This window comes from Schistocerca piceifrons, chromosome 5, assembly GCF_021461385.2.
Source record: "Schistocerca piceifrons isolate TAMUIC-IGC-003096 chromosome 5, iqSchPice1.1, whole genome shotgun sequence".
Classification (NCBI taxonomy): Eukaryota; Metazoa; Arthropoda; class Insecta; order Orthoptera; family Acrididae; genus Schistocerca; species Schistocerca piceifrons.
Genome location: NC_060142.1, coordinates 413,734,602 through 413,752,916, shown reverse-complemented (window position 1 = coordinate 413,752,916; position 18,315 = coordinate 413,734,602). Strand labels below are relative to the sequence as shown.

Genomic DNA, 18,315 nt, shown 5'->3' with positions numbered 1-18,315 from the left:
AACATTATTCCATCCCTGCTCAACATGTGCAGGTCGTTTGGTAAGAGCTGTTAGTTGACGAGACATACAAGTCACTTCTCGTCCCATCATATCCCACAAGTGCTCAATTGGAGAAAAGTCTGGAGAATGTGCTGGCCAGGAAAGTTGCTGCATGTTGAGTTTCAAGGCCACTGTGTGGGCAAGCATTATCCTGTTGGAACAACACATCACTTTCCAGTTGCAGGAACATCAAAAGGATGAGTCTAACAACATTCTGCACGAACTTAGTGCTGGTTATCATTCCCTCCAGAAACACAAAAGGTGAACAAGAGTTGTAGCTTACCACAACTGAGACTATAAGGCCTGGGATGGGGCCAGTGTGTCTTGGACGAATGCTCACTAGGTCTACCTTATTTGCATAAATGATTATCATTTGTTTGCAGGCAGAATCTGCTTTCATTGCTGAAGTCCACGGCGTGCCATTCCATCTTCCAAGTGATGCTCTAACAGCACAAGTCAAGCCGTGCACATCGATGCTGTGGCGTAAGTGGAAGATGGGCTAGAGGTGTGTGTGGTCCAACAAAAAAGATAAAACTTAACAGGTTTGAGGTTTTTAAAAAGTGTTTAACAGATGACTGTTTCCATCCTTTACCCATCTTCTGTGCTGCAGTATCCTTCACCAAACGTATATCAGCTGGCAATGCTTCCTCCTGCTCAGTAATGTAATACAGAACAGCCTCAAACAACCTGAACCCTTCCCAATGTCAGGTGGGATTTCTCCTGTCATCTAAGTCTGCCTCATCCTCTTCTTTTACTTCCTGCTGCATCACCATTTTGACAATATTGTTGTCAGTTAATTCATCAACTTCATCATTTGCCATCCATTCTGTGATGTCCTCTGAACTAATATTTTCACAGCCCAGTAAATCCTCGAGCGACAAAACAATATCATCATTTCCATTTTTTACTTTAGTTTCACACATGAATTCAAAGTTAAAATGTCACCTTCATGGTATAAAAAAATTTTCCAAGACCTTACGAGCAATATGTTTGGAATCTCTTCCTACACTTCGGCTACCCATCTCATGAGATCTAGCAAGTCAATTCTCTCCACAATGGTTACACAGAGCCTTCATTATTATGAATCACTGACATCTACTAACTGAGAAGAAGGTGATGATATTTCTTCTTTAGCATTTCAAGGATGCCTTGGTCCATCGGGTGATGAGGAGTGGTCATATTTGGTGGTAAAGATAATGAAGATAATGCTCCACCTGTGAGTTTGTCACTGGCAGGATGTGAAGGTGTGTTATCAAAAAGCAGCAAAGCTTTCATTGGTAAGATGTTCTCTACAGTTGGCAAGAATTCCTTTTGGAACCATATTTTAAAGATTTCTTAATTCATCATCATTGCTTTCTTCTGATGAGAGTACTGTATGGACAGTGATTCCAGATTTTTCAGGTCTTTGAAAATTCTAGGTTTCTAAGATTTCTCTACTAATGTAAGCTTATAGTTACCGCAAGCCAACAAAGTTAACTCATGCCTCAATTTTTTGTTTTTACCAAGGTGTTGCAGTTTTCTTTTTTGAAGGAGGTATTTTCCAGAGAGCACCTTTTAAGTTAAACCACTCTCATCATATTTGTACAACTGTTCACCAGAAAATCCCTGCTTGACAGCTAGAATCAAAAGATAGTCTTTCAACAGTGACACAGCCTCTTTGTCAGCAGATAAAGCCTCTCCGCTAATGGTAATCTGGTAAATACAGAATCTTTTTTTCCACCAGTCCAACCATCCGTCACTGGCAATAAATTCTGAATCTCTGTTTCTATTTTCAACTAAAATTGCAATGCTTTTTCCTGCAATATTGCCCCATGGACAGTCAAACTTTTCCCTCTTAGATTTTCATGCCATGAAATAAAGCTTCAACTTTTTCATGCTTACCTGTCAACACTGTTTTCCTTACTTTTGTTCCATTTTTACTAGCTTGGGAAGCACACCACTTTTCAACTGTTGCTCCATTTTTTCTTCCAGTCTCCAGTTTCCTACCCCTAACTCTAGTTATTGCTGTTACCCCAGAAACCAATCGAATTACAGCACATAATTTCTGATCCATAGTCACTACAAGTTTTTTTTCTGTTTATCACAACAATTTAACAATGCATGCACTCTGGACGTCTGATATGCAACCAAGGAAACAAAGAAAACAGTGTTGCCAACGGAGATGCTCTCTATTTGTATTTATTGTTGTTCATGAGCACTGGATGAGGCCCTCTTAAGTTTTTTTGTTTAAGAGTGGTTCTAGTAATTTATTTGATATTAACAATACACTATGTAGCTGATAATTGTGACTTCTGATGTGTTAGAATCACAAAATTTTGAAATGCCACACAGCATTGAAGCCAGCAGCCACTTGCTAAACCTTTGGAAAAGTACAGTATGCACAATATATTAATCATCATTTTATCACAGAGAAGTATTACTAAAAAATTAATTATGTAGGTTGGATAACATGGACTACAAAGAGATGACCACAGATAGTCAAGTCTCTACTGTAACCACTGTAAGTATAGAATTCTTATATATAACAATGGAAAATCCAGGATGGAATGTAACAATATTATGAAAAGGATAGTTGCTATTCACCATATAGCGCAGATGCTGAGTCGCAGATAAGCACAACAAAAAGACTGTCACAAAATAAGCTTTCCACCAACAACGCCTTATATAAAAAAGAGAGAGAGAGAGAGAGAGAAGAAGAAGAAGAGAGAGAGAGACACGCAACTCACACATACATGACCACTGTCTCTGGCAGCAACTATCCTTTTCATAACATTGTGAAGTTCTTATATCTAACAGCTGCAAAAATATTAATACATTTTCAGAAAATAATCAGACCACACATACAGAAACAAAAAGGATCATGTACTAATTGCAAATAAGACAATACTGAAATGCTACATCCAATAATGGAGGAAGTTAAAATCAACCTGATAATATTCGCTTTCTCCTTGTAACGCCGGAAATGCATATCCTCCTATCTCCATCTGTTGTACTATAATTTTTTCCCCTTATTTTGTTATCTGAAGATATGACATTGATGTGTCTTCATATACTGTCATTGTTTTACTATTTGTATACATATATTTATGCATTTATGTCGATATATAATTGGTTTGTTTTGTAAATATTATTTGTATTTTTACGCTGGGTCTTGCCTAGGGAAAACTATGCTATCGAACGAATAGATCGATAGGTCGTGTGGAGAACCAAAGTGTTTAGCATCTTTGGTAGTGTTAACTCTGCCAGTGGAGCGCGGGCAGAGCGGGGTCTGGCTGGAGTAGTGCAGTGGAGCAGGTGTGTTGTGTGACGCTCCCGCGAGTTGCCGCGCTTTCGGGGTTTGGCAGCATGTAATTGCGCTCGAATTGCTATGATAGTTTCTGACATGGTGTCGCAGACGGGAAGCGTTAGCTGGCACACATCATGAGCCCGTTTCGCCTGGTGACCGTGTCGAGAAGAAGGCGCGCCAACATCCAGCTTCTGCAACAGCGACGGCCGACAATGAGTGACTGTCGTCACTTGCTCGACCGATGACTGCAAACCTTCAATCAACCAACAAGGAAGACTGGAAGCACGTAAAGTTTTAGTACTGTATGGCAGACCTCAGCTTTTAAAATTGTTGCATCACAAAATTACAGCAACTTAGCATGAACCTTTGTTGCTCATTGTCCCAATGGCATTACCAAGCAGGGTCCCTTCCTTTTCCAGAATGAACCCGAGTGTCGTTGAAATTCAAACGCCAGCATTAAAGTACTATCATTCGATTTCACTGCTTTAATTTCAAAGTTCAGTTAAGGTATTCATAGCTGGCTACAATATTTAGATTACACAAGCACAAATTAAGAGTGCGAGTTTTGTTACCGTATTTTAGCTTACCTGTGACTGCAGCTCAGCTTGGTACGTGCTAAATTTTACTATTGTTAATTGTTCAGAATCATTTAATTCAAGTTCAAAGTTAAATCTATTATTTCTAAATTGCGTAGATTTAAGTAGCTTTTGAAATGATTGTTGAGGTAGCCCAAGACTAACCGTATTTTACTGAATTTCAATGTGCTTCAGAAACAAGGCTCACTATTAATTTCAGTCACTAAATTAACTTCCAATTTTCTGGTTTTATTAATTCTTTTGCTAAATTAAGTCAGAGTGTAGCGAAATTTATTACTTCTGACAAACTTTCAATTTTCACACTACACGTGTCAACTTCAGTTGCCACACTTCTAGTGCTAATTATATGTGTAATAACCTTTCTTTTTCAGTTACTATAGTAATTGTCCATAGGACTGGCGACCGTAATTTCCCCCAAATCTCAAATATCTAATTACCGCTAGTTAATTGTTAACGTAACGGCTGCACATTTACTTTCTTTATTAACTTCACCCCTTTTCAAAATTAATTTCCACCAGTTTCATTCGCATTTTTCCTTTCATTTAGATGTAACCCTTTCCTCCCTCTTTACCGACAGATTAACTTCGGTGACGATTGCTTTTCCCAAATTTCCATTAGGTACACGCGGTTTAATTTTTCACTGTCATTAAGGTCGATAAGTGAGGGGGAGGTTACACCCTGTGGAACTTGGAAATGACTTATGATTGATACACTGATTAATTTTATAGCCAATTGTCAAATGAAATCCAACTAGGTGTTCCTTTACAATCAGGTTGTACATACAAAGGTACAAATTGATTCTCCAATCTATGCTCATCCCAAGATCTAGTGCGATCTGTCTGTCTGATCTTCACAAGAGGTCTTTCCACCTTTAGTTGTTCTTGTGATATCAGCTGCTGCCATCTTAGTGCGATTTTTTGTTTATCAGACATTTAATTCTGGATTAATTTTCTTCTCGTTTCATCTGAATATTATCATCTTGTTCTAAATTTGGTAACATTTTACCCAGTATTATGAGTGAACAGCAACCAAGTGTCACTTTTGCAAACCGCAAGATAAATCTTTACAGTTTCTTAGAACCAAATAAAATACTGACAGGAGTTCAGAATCAAGTAATGGATTTTGAGAAACAACATTTTCGCCTTTGACTGTTATCTTTACTTAAAAAGCAGCATAAATGTATGTATACGGTATCCATAGATCTATGAGAACTTTTATTGCAAACCTGCTCAAATACAACAAAAGTTGATGGAATTTAATGCTATTTTCTCCTGTGCTTCACAAAATTGTAATTTTTAAAGGGGTGCATTAGAATGTTGTAGCGGCTAGTTCGTTGTTTCTGGACTATGCCTTGCACTAGTGCATCAAGTAAAATGTCATGTGAATGTTTCAGCAAGATCAATACTATATCAAGTGCTTTGGCTTGTCGGGAAATCTCGAGCCGATCTGAACGCAAGTATTGTTGGCCAAGCCCTATGCTTTGGAATTCTTCAAAATAAATTTGTACAAAACCTCAATGGCCAAAGCGTCATCTGTAAATGTAAGATGACATCTGTTATCATCCATTAAACAATGTAAAAACCATTGGCCTCAGCAGCGCATATAACATGACCCTGTATTTTTATAGAACTAGATGCAAAACCTGTCCCATACATTCCCCCCCCCCCCCCCCCCACCACCACCACCACCACCACCACCAGTGCATATAACATGACCCTGTATTTTTATAGAACTAGATGCAAAACCTGTCCCATACATCCCCACCACCACCACCACCACCACCACCACCACCACCACCACATTCTCCGGTCCGGTCACAAACACCACCTATCTCATCGAAAGTAGGGCTACCTGTGAAAGCAATCACAGGATATACAAGCTATGCTGCTATCACTGTGCTGCATTCTATATGGGCATGACAATCCAACAAGCTGTTTGTCTGCGTGAATGGCCACTGTCAAATTGTGGCCAAGAAACAGCTGGACCACCCAGTTGCTGAGAACGCTGCCCAACACAATGTTCTTCACTTCAACACTGTTTCACGGTGTGTGCCAAATGGGTCCTTCCTACAAGCACCAGTTTTTCTGAACTGCACAGGCGATAACTCTCCCTGCAATACATTCCATCTCCCTGTACCCCCCTGGGCTCAAACTTCGTTAGTCACTGTCCATCATCCCCTTCCCTGTTCCCACTGCAGCACTACACTGCCTTCTTATGTCTTTCCTTTTCCGCTCCCTCTCCCGCCATCTAACCTCTTGAATGCAACTAGCTGCCCTACCCTGCCCCCAGCTCATTCCTGTATGCTTCCATAAACAGCGCTTTACCTTCCTCCAACCCTAACCCACTAGCCCTTCCCCTCCTGGCCCCAGCCTCCTCCTTACACCTACCATTCAGACTATTGCTCCCATCATACACAGCAGCTCGAAGTCTGGCCTTGGCAGCCAGAGAGAGCAGAAACAGTGATATCAATGAAAATAATCAACTTTTGAAAACCCAGTTTAACTGGATGGATAAAAAAAATCTAGTCACCAAGTGGTGGCAGGAGAACACACATTCAAAAAGGTATTACATATACAAGCTTTCAGAGACAGTGGCTCTTTCTTCTGGCAGCGGGGTTGAAGGAGAAGGAAGAATGGTGAAGGGAAAGGACTGGTGAGGTTTAGGAAAACGGGTAGAGTTAGGAAGTCACCCAGGACCCCGGGTCAGAGGAGACTTACCAGACGTGATGAGATGGAAAAACTGACTGTTGGGGACAGTACCCAACAGTCAATCTTTCCTTCTCATTCTGTCTGGCAAGTCTCCTCTGACACAGGGTTCTGGGTGACTTTTCCAAACTCTACACCTTTTCCTAAACCTCACCATCCCTTTTCCTTCAGCCCTCTTCCTTCCACTTCAACCCTTCTGCCAGAAGAAGGAATCACTGGCTCCAAAAACATGCTTATGTAATACCTTTTTGATGTGTTTGTTCTCTTGCCACTGCTGGTGAATAGAGTTTAAAGCTTACTTGTTTAACAATCTTTCTGTAGTACCTGTCTGCGACTCAACATCTACACTACATGCCAAGTAGCAATTTATCCTATTTATAATATTGTCTTTTGATATCTGTCTGTTATACAAATGCAGTTCTTTTCTGTAAAATGATGCAACTATTTACAATCAATCTGGTAGTAGAAGAAAATGGAAGTCACCTTATTAGTATCACAATCGTGCACTTTGATGGATGATGGAAAAACATTTCCATATTTTAAGATCATTTTTCTTTAGTTTTAGTTGTTCAAGCTGGGGTACTTCTAATGACAGACTCTAATCTAACAGAATAGGTAGATGCAGGAATTCATACGGACTTATTTATCGAGAACATACTGTTGTAATCTGTTCATTAGGAGCACTGTTTTGGGACTTAAGGAGTTAAAATACTGTAAAATTTGCATTTGGAGCCCTACAACAAATACAATCTGTGGGAATCCCCTAGATCCTTTAGGGCAGCAATAAATTTATAAGAAGCAAAGTTAAAACAAAACAATGTAGCCGATCATCATCAGCCATTTGAAATGCACTGCTGGATAAATACCACCTCTGCATTCCTAAATGTTTACTAGTATTATCTGCCCACCTTCCATACGCCATTAACCCATATTTTACTTCGCTTGGAACCCAGAAAAGAACTTCCTTGGTCCATCTTCAGTCCATTAGGCTGATTCCAAGATTCCATTTCCTTTTCATTACAGCTGTAGTTATGTCTTTCATGCCCTTTATTCCACAACATTTTTGTTTGCTTTCCTGTTTCTCCTAGTTATTTCAAACAGACATCTCTTCATTGCTTGTTGAGCTGCTCCCAGTTTTTGAATAGTTTTTTGATTGTAAGTGCATATATCAAGTCAAAACTAGTAACAAAAGTACACTGAATAATTTTCATTTCAAAATCACCCGTATAATTTTGAAAACATTTATTTAGTTTACCAAAACCACTCCAGGCCATTTTTACTCTTGTGTTTACTACGTGTACAGTGCTTCCAGCCGTCGTTTGACCTCAACTGTTTCTACTACTTTGTCGTTAATTTGGTATTTTATAATTTTATCCGTTGCATATACATTATTTCATACTTATTATGACTCCTTTTTAAATTTTCTTAATTGAGTTTGTAATCGTAAGCTACGAAGTTCGCGCCAATCGGCGACGTTATGTGTTCATGGGTGAAATGTTCTGTGTGTGTGTGTGTGTGTGTGTGTGTGTGTGTGTGTGTGTGTGTGTGTGTGTGTGTGTGTGAGAGAGAGAGAGAGAGAGAGAGAGAGAGAGAGAGAGAGAGAGAGAGAAATGCCAACGGTGTCCAGACTAACGGTCCATTTACATCCGTTCTGGCCAACAACCTGATCCTATGGTTTGCTTATGCCAAAGCCAATTTTAGTTACTCGGGACTTACACCCAGCTTGACAAAATTCGTCCTCATCGTGAGCAAACTTTACCACTGCTACGCTGTAGAGGTACAAGCCGTGATCACTGTGGCGCCACACGAAAATCCCTACGAAAAGCTTAAACTGGAATGAATCTGGAGAGTCACTGCATCACATGAAGAGTGAATCAGACAGGTACTAATGGAAGAAGACATCAGTGATTGTTAGTCATTGCAATATCTGCATCATTTGCAAAGCAAAGCTGATACACTTACTGACCCTGAAACCTACTAGGCACCCTATGGAGCAGTCTACTACCACCACATGTCAAAATGATCAAGGTGTTGCAGAAAAAATATCACTGGATGCCATGGTGGAGCTCGTAGATCAGATTCAAGAGGCCATGGCACCTGCACAGGTTAATGCAGGGACAGTGCCAGACAGTAGTATGACAGTGGTACCAACAGTTGTGTGCACAGATTTCAATAGGCTGAAAGTGAAAGTAGACATGCTACACACACAGATCGGTGCACTACTGTCTCAGGAAAGGTAGAGAGTGTAATCACTGAAGGTACAGAAGCCAATTAGCAACAAATGCTTTGTTGTCAAACATGGAACATCCTGTATGCTGGTACCACCATAGGTTCAGCAACCATGCACATGAATGTACAACACTATGTTCGTACCCAAACGCCAGTGGCAGCTGGTAGTAGGTGTAATTGACCGCCCAACAGAGCTCCTGCCAAGAACTTCTGCGCCAAGAACTTCTGCGCCAAGAACTTCTGCGCCAAGAACTTCTGCGCCAAGAACTTCTGCGCCAAGAACTTCTGCGCCAAGAACTTCTGCGCCAAGAACTTCTGCGCCAAGAACTTCTGCGCCAAGAACTTCTGCGCCAAGAACTTCTGCGCCAAGAACTTCAGCGCCAAGAACTTCAGCGCCAAGAACTTCAGCGCCAAGAACTTCAGCGCCAAGAACTTCAGCGCCAAGAACTTCAGCGCCAAGAACTTCAGCGCCAAGAACTTCAGCGCCAAGAACTTCAGCGCCAAGAACTTCAGCGCCAAGAACTTCAGCGCCAAGAACTTCAGCGCCAAGAACTTCAGCGCCAAGAACTTCAGCGCCAAGAACTTCAGTCCACCACTGTGGACCCCAGACAGCATTCTGTTTACCTGCCGTGAACAACTCATCCGTCTACGGATGGAACATGGTGGACAGACTTAAATTTGGGACTGCACCACCTGTTTAAGTGGGACTTTACCATTGCCGATGTTACAGAGCCGATAATAGAAGCTGATCTTCCAGCCCATTATCATATTTTACGAGATGTAGCCAACATCATGCAGGTTGACAACATTATCAGAATGATGGAAGCAGGTTTTCACCACGACACATTCGTGCATAGAGCCATGCTAATACAGACATGTGATGAGTAGTACGCTGCACAATCAGGAGCATCTACACACATGGCGCACAACACAGTGCACCACATAGAAACCACATATGGTCCACCAGTGTCTTGTAGCCCAGCAGACGGCCACTTAATCGTTTGGCCATCACGAAAGTGAAATTCCATGCGATGCTTAAAGAAGGCAAATCTGGCCATCAAATAGCCTGTGGTTGTCTGCACATCATCATCTCCCGAAGAAAGGAGCACCCTGGGACCCACGCAACAACTACCGCACACTCAATGCACAAACCGTGCCCGACTGCTATCCCACACCACTGTAACACAATTACAATTACATGCGACAGGGTATGACAGTATTTAGTATATTTGACTACGCCAACGCATATACGCAGATACCTGTGACAGGAGAGGACATTCCTAAGACACTGATATAATCATTCAATTCAAACTTTTTAAAAGTAAATTTATGATGTTTAGATTACGGAACTACATTAAGTATTAAAGTGCCTCAAACACTTTAGCACTGAGTTGAATGTGGCCAAGTGCGTGTGTGTGTATACAGACAGGTGATGTTCATAGGCCACCAAATTTCATTTACAGGCTTGCTTCCGCTGACGGAAAAGGTAGAAGCAATCCTAAAAATACCACGACTGATGATAATTGATGAATTACGGCATTTTTTATGCATGCTAAAATTTTACTGCTGACACCCCGTGCACTGGTACTACAAGAGCCATTGAACAGCCGTTTACGCAAGCCAGCAAGTCAGCACAGTACTCCCACAATGGTCAGAAGATTCATGGCAATCGCTCCCATATTTTCCCCACAAGTTTTCGTATCAGTGTAAGTGGAGTGCAACTGTGAACTCTCAGCTGTATAAGAGGCAGTCAAATACTTCTGTCCACAAATAGAAGTAAGGACATTCACAACCCACATGGATCACAAACCAATGCTCTACGCATTATAGCATGAACTGTTCTCCCCACCAGTACAATCATCTGCAGTTTATAAGCCACTACAGACTTAAGGTGCATTTCTGGCACTGATAACATAGTAGCTGTCTCTCGAATGTCAGTGGCGTTTTCTCTCTCTTTTTTTTCCTGTGTGTGGGGTTTTCGGGTGCAAAACATCTAAGGTCATAAGCACCCAGTAAAGAACCAGAGAATGCTGGGACCGCAAGGGGAAAAAACCGTTGCGAGGTTCAATACAAAAAGGAAAGAAAAACAAATCTAAAGCATCAAGACGTTATGGAAGAGTATCTAAAGGACGTCGACAAGAAACCAGAGTCACCAGGTAGAAGTCAAATCTCTTTTGCCATATTACTACTTTTAAATAACTTAAAATGCGAGCCACAGCTCGCACGTCATCTGCTAAAATGTCCGTCAAAGAGGGTGGAAGCGTAGGTGGCTAAAATAGGGGCAGAGGATCAGGAAATATCTGACCGTTAATGGCTGGCTACAGAAAGGACAGCTAGGTGCAGGGTCATCACTTAACAAGTGGCGGTGACTAAAGCAGCAGTGCCCTATTTGCAACTGAGCTAACATTACTTACAAACGGCGAGACGGCTGGGAGGTAGTCGACCAGGCTGTTGCGAGAGGTTTCACTTCTCTGGGTTTGTTCCTATGAATGGTCATGCCAAAGTGATGCGATACGCTGATAGAGAAAAGTAAAAATATATTGTGAGGGAACAAAGTAAGAGGTGGGCCGACCAAGATGGACGGCGGCCTTGGCTGCAGCATCAGCAGTGTTATTTCCACGGGAACCAACTTCGCCAGGAACCCACATGAACATCACTTGGGCTCCCCCGTCCGGGAACAAATGGAGCCAATCCTAGATCCGTCGAACAATGGGGTGGACTGGATCAGGATCATCTAGACCCTGAAGGGCACTGAGGGAGTCACAGCAGATCACACAGCGAGTGAGCTGGTGCCTACGGACATAGTGAACAGCCTGATAGAGGGCAATAGCTCTGCTGTAAAAATTGTGCACTGGTCGAGAAGCAGGTATTGAAACTTACCAGCCCCAACGACAAAAGCACAGCCAACGCCATGGGCAGACTTCGAACCATCAGTGTACAAAAATATGCTATCAGCAAGTTGTGAGTGAAGTTCCAGAAAGTTGCAGCAATAGGTCAGCTCAGGAGTTGAATCCTTTGGGAATGAGCTGAGGTCAAAACGAACACAAACCTGTGACTGAAGCCAAGGTGGTGAAGGGCTCTCCCCCATTCAGAAAATGGCAGGAAGTGTGAACCGCAGCTGCTGAAGCAGGTGACGAAAGCGGACGCCGGGAGGCCGCGGAGAAGAAACGTACATCTCGTACTGGTGGTCAAGAATGTCATAAAAAAAAAGTCAAAGGTTGAGTGGTCCAGCACGGAAGAAAGCTGACACGCATACCTACTGAGTATGATGTCGCGCCGGTACGACAGTGGTAGTTCACCGGCTTCTGCGTAGAGACTCTCAACAGGGCTAATACGGAAGGCACCAGTGGCGAGACGGATCCCCAAATGGTGCATTGTATTTAGATGGTGTAAGATAGAAGGCCGTGTAGAGGAGTTGACAAATAATCCAACTTGGAGCGGACAAGAGATCAATATAGGCTAAAGAGGACAGTCTGACGTTTCCCGCCACAGTCAGACCAGAAATCAGGGAGTGGGTGGTAGTCCTGGAAAGCTGGCGCAGGCCACTTCAAACGAGAGAGGACGGAGTAAATCTATTGAACGAGCTGGTGAAGGAGATCCAGCACGCTTTCTTGCTCTCCTTAATAGTGTGACGGCATTGTGCACGTAGTTGCTTGTAGCGGATGCAGTTCGTTAACTTAGAATGATGGTGAAAGACACTAAGCGCACGTCATTGGGCACGAATCGCATTGCCGCACTCCACAGTCCACCAAGGGACCGGGACCTGATGGGGAGAAGTAGTGGTATGAGGGACAGAGGATTCAGCAGCCGAGAGAATAACATCCACGAGGTGCTCGACCTGATCATCGCAGCTGGGAAACGGCCGGTGGTCAAAAACTGCCAAGGAGTAATATAGCCTCCAGTCAGCAAGGGAGAATTTGCAATGAGCGGGCTGCTGTGGCGGGGTATGATTGTACAGGCGAGTCACACAAGAGAAATGATCACTCGAGTAAGTATCGGAAAGAGCACACCATTCGACACGCCGAGTGAAATGAGCACAGCAGATCGAGAAGTCTACGTGGGATAAGTATGCACGGAATCAGAGAGAAACGTGGCTTCACCAGCATTAAAGCACACGAGATTTAAGATAATTAAGAAGATCTGCCAGAAGAGAACCTCTCGAGCAGGCAACAGGCGAGCCCCAAAGAGGATGATGGGCACTGGTGTCACCAAGGAGCAGAAAGGGTGGAGGAAGCTGAGGAACAAGCTGCATCAGGTCCGCCCTAGTAACAGCAGAAGACAAAGGGATATAAATGGTGCAGAGAGAAAAGGTAAATTCGGGAAGGAAAACACAGGCAGCAACTGCTTGCAGGTGGGTGTGCAAGGCGATAGGATGATGACAAACATCATCTCGTAGAAGTAGCATGACCCCCACCATGAGCAGGAATCCCTGCCGTAAGTGGAAGGTCCATCCGTTAACAAAGTAAAATGGAAAAAGGGGAAATGGTCTTGAGGACATAGCTTGGTTTCTTGGAGACATACTACAAGCGGACATTGTGATCACAGGAGCAGCTGGAGGTCCACCCTGTTAGACCGAAGGCCACGGATATTCCATTGTAAAAGGGCCATAAAATTTAGGAACACAGGAGAATGAAGAAGAAACACTCACCTCGATGGCTGCTTAGGGGCGAGCTGTCGAAGGAGGACAGCCACTGGAATCCACATGTGGAGGTTCTTCATCCATCAACTCAGGGGGATCAATGGAGCTTCCCCGGTGTCAGTCAGTTGGAAGGGACCGTCGAGTCCAAGAGCGTTGACGAGTTGTTGTGGGGGAAGACGGTTTGCCTTTGGATCATTGTTTTGACTTTTGGTGATGGCAGAAGAGCCAGATGGCTGCAAACTTGAGGTACACAAGAAATCTTTCCGGGAATATTCCTTTTTGAATTGACGGTTGGCTGGCTGCGTTGCAACCATCTTCGCCAGTGAGGGCAAAGAACGGGTAGCAGAATCTATAGCCTGGGAAGTGGGAGACGGAGTGTCAGCTTGAAGGCGAGGTGCCTTTGCCACCATCGAACTGAACTGTAAGTCACAAGTTTGCATAGCCACGTTTTTAATGGGATGGGGAGAGGCTAACACGGTGCTGCAGCTTCCAAACGAAGGGAGTCTGTTTATGGCTCACCAACGGTTTCCAGGCAACAGGAAACGGTACCTTCTCCTTCACCCTTATCTCCTGAACAGCCTGCTCGTCTTGATAGACGGGACAAGAACGAGAAGAAGCAGCATGGTCTCCATGACAATTAACGCAGCGGGGGGAAGGAGGTGAACAGGTGCCTTCGTGTGCATCCCTGCTACAAGTGACACATTTGGCTGCGTTTTTACATGAAGTGTTGGTATGACTGAACTGGTGGCATTTATAACAGCGCAACAGAATGGGAATGTAAGGGCGCACACAGATGACTTCATAACCTGCCTTTATCTTGGTAGGAAGCGTTAACTGATCGAAAGTCAGGAATAATGTGCAAATGGGCACCAAATTGGCAGCTTCATTTTTCTTAACTCTATGAACAGCAGTAACGCCCTGATCCGAAAGATATTAGTTATTTCGTCCTCTGTCAAACCATACAACAGCCGGGTGTAGATAATATTGTGGGACGAGTTAAAGTGTCCTGTGAGCCTCCACTTTTATAGGATGTTCATGGAGAATTTGGGCCTTGAGTAGTTTCTGGGCCTGGAGAGCACTTTCAATTTCAAAAAGCAGAGTACCAAATGGAGACGAGAGCATGACTTCACAGGGCTGCTGATGCCATCCATGCCTTTCTCTGTAACAAAGGGGTTAACAGTAGCAAAAGTCTGGTTTTCGTCTAAACATGAGACTACTAGATATCGAGGTGCAACAGGAAGAGACATTCAGGCAGGAGCCTCATTCCACTTTCATTTATGGGAAACACTCGGAGAAAGAGATGGAAAGTCAGTCATTGGGAAGAAGTCCCCAAGATTGCCAGCGCCTCTGATGGTGCGCTCCTTCCAGCAGGTGATTGTCCTCACCTTAGGTCACACCTCCCGAACGACAGATGGAGGGACCAATCGGCAGAGGAGGAAGGTAACATATCAGGCAATCACCCCTCCCTCGGCCCGGCCTGTACTGTACCAAGGGGTACTTGTGGGCTCTACATGCCAACCTGCGGCTGGGAAATACCCATTACCCAGTCTCCTGCTATGCAGCAACACATGGGTGGCCGTTAAGCACACACAGGGAGGAGAGGAAAGAGAAGAAGGAAAGGAGGAAAGAAAGAATGGCCTCAAACGCCACAGCAGAGGAAAAAGAGATCAGAACAGGGAAAGAAAGGAACAGCAGGGAAAAAAGAGAGATGCGGGGGAAAAAGAGAGATGCGGGGAAAAAGAGAGAGATGCGGGGGAAAAAGAGAGAGATGCGGGGGAAAAAGAGAGAGATGCGGGGGAAAAAGAGAGAGAAGCGGGGGAAAAAGAGAGAGAAGCGGGGGAAAAAGAGAGAGAAGCGGGGGAAAAAGAGAGAGAAGCGGGGGAAAAAGAGAGAGAAGCGGGGGAAAAAGAGAGAGAAGCGGGGGAAAAAGAGAGAGAAGCGGGGGAAAAAGAGAGAGAAGCGGGGGAAAAAGAGAGAGAAGCGGGGGAAAAAGAGAGAGAAGCGGGGGAAAAAGAGAGAGAAGCGGGGGAAAAAGAGAGAGAAGCGGGGGAAAAAGAGAGAGATGCGGGGAAAAAAGAGAGATGCGGGGAAAAAAGAGAGATGCGGGGAAAAAAGAGAGATGCGGGGAAAAAAGAGAGATGCGGGAAAAAAGAGAGATGCGGGAAAAAAGAGAGATGCGGGAAAAAAGAGAGATGCGGGAAAAAAGAGAGATGCGGGAAAAAAGAGAGATGCGGGAAAAAAGAGAGATGCGGGAAAAAAGAGAGATGCGGGAAAAAAGAGAGATGCGGGAAAAAAGAGAGATGCGGGAAAAAAGAGAGATGCGGGAAAAAAGAGAGATGCGGGAAAAAAGAGAGATGCGGGAAAAAAGAGAGATGCGGGAAAAAAGAGAGATGCGGGAAAAAAGAGAGATGCGGGAAAAAAGAGAGATGCGGGAAAAAAGAGAGATGCGGGAAAAAAGAGAGATGCGGGAAAAAAGAGAGATGCGGGAAAAAAGAGAGATGCGGGAAAAAAGAGAGATGCGGGAAAAAAGAGAGATGCGGGAAAAAAGAGAGATGCGGGAAAAAAGAGAGATGCGGGAAAAAAGAGAGATGCGGGAAAAAAGAGAGATGCGGGAAAAAAGAGAGATGCGGGAAAAAAGAGAGATGCGGGAAAAAAGAGAGATGCGGGAAAAAAGAGAGATGCGGGAAAAAAGAGAGATGCGGGAAAAAGAGAGATGCGGGAAAAATAGAGATACGGAAAAAAGAGAGATACGGGAAAAGAGCAGGGTAGTGAAAGAGTGATACAGGGAAAGAACAGTACAAGAGAGAAGAGTCCCACAGGTAAACCGACGCAAATGAGCTTCAAGAGCCCATGGAGGCACGAGACATCTCCCCAAGAGAGGGGAAAAGGACAGAAGAAGAGAGAAGCAGCACTGAAAGAGAAGCAGTGCTGTGAGGGCTGGAGCCCCGTGGTCGCCAAGCACATACTCACCAAAGTGCGGTGAGCCCTATTGCCTTTTTGGAAATGGCACATGCTTAAGAGGAGGAATAAGGGCTTCAACATTCAACAATGATGCCACATCAGAACTGCAACTGGTCGACATTCCATGAGGAGATGCCACAGTATATTGTGATATCTCCTAAAGAAGAGATCGCCTTTTTCTCTAATCAGCTTTCTGACGATAAGCCTTCAAAAGTGGCTACTCTGGAGCCCTTCCCACCTTTCATCTTGTGTCACAACGCTCTGTCTGGCTACGTATGGAGGTGGATTGCTGAGACTGGATGCAGACATGCCTTCAATGCCAGTGCTGCAGTATCCCCTCACATGCGTCAGTGGATAGCTACTAGCCACTGGCCCGATAGTAACGGCATGGCACCATTCCCTAAAGGCAGCACTCGTGTACTGTGGTACACCCTGGACTTCCAGCCTTCCGATAGTTCTCCTAGGCCTAAAAACAACTTATAAGCAAGTGTCGGGCTCCTCGGCTGCTCAATTAGTCTACAGTGAAGTGCCGCGTCTCTTCCTGGGGAACCTGTCGATGCCAGCTCACTATAGTTACCTACTCAAAATCAGTCGGAATTCCTTCAACAATTAAAGAGACCATATTACATGCATACGACTCCCCACACCCTCCAGGCAATTACAGCAGCCACTTACATGTCCTGCAACTTGGAAAGCAGCACACAAGTTATGCTTTGAACAGACAGTCTTAACCCACCACTGCAACCTCTATACAGTGACCCGTACCATGTCCTACGATGAAGCACAGAAAATTTAGACATTGTGTTAAACGGCAAGCCTGTGTTTGTCACCATTAACTGCGTCAAACTTATTTACGTGTTCAAAGAAGAGCCACCACCTGCAGCACTGAGACTACAACCTTGTCACAAGTTTCCGCAAATGGAATTCCCTGTTATTTCCCTGATTTCCAGACAAGTTTTAGCATTTTTCCCTGACAAATTTTGATATCTCATGGATAAGTAAAGACGTAAGTTGACAAAAACTCCCCCGTGTGAGCAAAAATCTTAAGTACAAACATCAACATCTTTTGTAATGATCTGTTTTTAGATTGAGAAAGCAAGCCAAATAGTATAGGTGTTTCATTAAGACCATTGTTGCATTTTATTTCAATAGAAAAGAGACATTTGGTGACAAAAATACATATTTCCTTGGAGTCGGAAGACAGATTTAAAATACCTTTAATGATTTCAGAAATAACCTCAGTAAAAGGCAGGCCACTTGAAAGAAGTGTGTAAACCAACACTGAATGTGACCACTAATTAAATGTTGGTTCTACTACGTTCATTATTGTCAGTTATTACTCACCGTGTTATGTCTCTTCTTTTACAGCTATTGTGTGATTTTTCTTTAGAGAAATACATGAGCACATAGCATACAAACCACCAGCAACTGCCACAATTTTCTTCTTCTTATCGTCCCTACTTTCCAATACATAAATTATTTTTGAAGTGCCAAAATGTACTAGAATAAATAAAATGAATATAAAACACCACACTATACAATGTACTTGAGGTGAGACATTCCCAATTCCAGAAATCCACCACCCGTGGCCTCTGGCCTGCCAAGAAGCACCACAGTCCCGGATCCCTGGAGAAACCATGAAAATCCACCACATTACGCCACACACAATCAGACCTGACCTGCGGGCAGATCAGTGAGACTAGATCCAATGGGCATGGCTTGCACATTAGTGGGAACAGAGTGGCTTCATATCAGCACGCCCGATCCATTACATAAAACCGCAGAAACCGCCTACGGTTTTGGACCATTGTGGAAATCCACTCATGTGGCCAGGTATTCACATGTCACAGACACCATGTT

At 43.7% G+C, this 18,315-nt stretch overlaps 1 protein-coding gene across 4 annotated transcripts in view; it reads right to left on the bottom strand.

Annotated features, from left to right (window-relative positions):
• LOC124797971 overlaps positions 1 to 18,315 on the bottom strand; it is a 110,143-nt gene that overhangs the window by 1,889 nt on the left and 89,939 nt on the right. The window lies entirely within an intron of this gene.